Source organism: Chiloscyllium plagiosum, chromosome 20 (genome assembly GCF_004010195.1).
Source record: "Chiloscyllium plagiosum isolate BGI_BamShark_2017 chromosome 20, ASM401019v2, whole genome shotgun sequence".
Taxonomy (NCBI): Eukaryota; Metazoa; Chordata; class Chondrichthyes; order Orectolobiformes; family Hemiscylliidae; genus Chiloscyllium; species Chiloscyllium plagiosum.
The window spans coordinates 12,883,239-12,885,247 of record NC_057729.1 but is presented as its reverse complement, the minus strand read 5'-3'; positions in this window follow the sequence as shown (position 1 = coordinate 12,885,247).

The following is a 2,009-nucleotide window of genomic DNA, read 5'->3' as shown; positions in this document are numbered from 1 at the left end:
GAGGGAAAGTCTCAGATACAGTCACATAGATGGGTTAACTCCAGGAAGGGTAAGAGAGGTAGGCAGCTAGTGCAGGAGTCTTTTGTGGATATACCCATTTCAAACAGGTATCCTGTTTTGGAAAATGTAGGGAGTGATGGATTCTCAGGGGAACGTAGCATGAACAGCCATGTTTCTGGTATTGAGACTGGCTCTAATGCAACAAGGGGTACGTCGGCTTCCAAGAGATCAATTGTGTTAGGGGATTCTGTAGTCAGAGGTACAGACAGATGTTTCTGTGGCCAGCAGAGAAAAAGCAGAATGGTGTGTTGTTTCCCTGGTGCCAGGATCAATGGTGTCTCAGAGAGGGTGCAGAATGTTCTCACGGGGGAGAGGGGCCAGCAAGAGGTCATTGTCCACATTGGAACCAACGACATAGGAAGGGAAAAAGTTGAGATTCTGAAAGGAGATTACAGAGAATTAGGCAGAAATGTAAAAAGGAGGTCCTCAAAGGTAGTAATATCTGGATTACTCCCAGTGCTACGAGCGAGTGAGGGCAGGAATAGGAGGATAGAGCAGACGAATGCTTGGCTGAGGAGCCGGTGTATGGGAGAAGGATTCACATTTTTGGATCATTGGAATCTCTTTTGGGGTAGAGGTGACCTGTACAAGAAAGACAGATTGCACCTAAGTTGGAAAGGGACTAATATACTGGCAGGGAAATTTGTTAGAACTGCTTGGGAGGATTTAAAATAGTAAGGTGTGGGGGGGAGTTGGTGGGACCCAATGAGATAGTGAAGGAAGAGATCGATCTGAGACGGCTACAGCTGAGAACAGAAGTGAGTCAAACAGTCAGGCCAGGCAGGGACAAGGTAGGACTAATAAAGTAAACTGCATTTATTTCAATGCAAGGGGCCTAACAGGGAAGGCAGATGAACTCAGGGCATGATTAGGAACATGGGACTGGGATATCATAGCATTTACGGAAACATGGCTCAGGGATGGGCAGGACTGGTAGTTTAATGTTCCAGGATAGAAATGCTACAGGAAGGATAGAAAGGGAGGCAAGAGAAGAAGGGGGAGTGGCATTTTTGATAAGGGATAGCATTACAGCTGTGCTGAGGGAGGATATTCCCGGAGATACATCCAGGGAAGTTATTTGGGTGGAACTGAGAAATAAGAAAGGGATGACACCTTATTGGGATTGTATTATAGACCCCCCAATAGTCAGAGGGAAATTGAGAGACAAACTTGAAAGGAGATCTCAGCTAACTGTAAGAATAATAGGGTAGTTATGGTAGGGGATTTAAATTGTCCAAACATCAACTGGGACTGCCATAGTGTTAAAGGTTTAGTTGGAGAGGAATTTCTTAAGTGTGTACAAAATAATTTTCTGATTCAGTATGTGGATGTACCTAGTCGAGAAGGTACAAAACTTGACCTACTCTTGGGAAATAAGGCAGGGCAGCTGACTGAGGTGTCAGTGGGGGAGCACTTTGGGGCCAGTGACCATAATTCTATTTGTTTTAAAATAGTGATGGAAAAGGATAGACCTGGTCTAAAAGTTAAAGTTCTAAATTTGAGAAAGACCAATTTTGATGGTATTAGGCAAGAGCTTTCGAAAACTGATTGGAGCCAGATGTTCGCAGGTAAAGGGACGGCTGAAAAATGGGAAGCCTTCAGAAATGAGATAAGAAGAATTCAGAGAAAGTATATTCCTGTCAGGGTGAAAGGGAAGGCTGGTAGGTAATGGGAATGCTGGATGACAAAAGAAATTGAGGGTTTGGTTAAGAAAAAGAAGGAAGCATATGTCAGGTATAGACAGGATAGATTGAGTGAATCCTTAGAAGAGAAAAAGAAAGTAGGAGTATACTTAAGAGGGAAATCAGGAGGGCAAAACGGGGACATGAGATAGCTTTGGCAAATAGAATTAAGGAGAATCCAAAGGGTTTTTACAAATATATTAAGGACAAAAGGGTAACTAGGAGAGAATAGGGCCCCTCAAAGATCAACAAGGTGGCCTTTGTGTG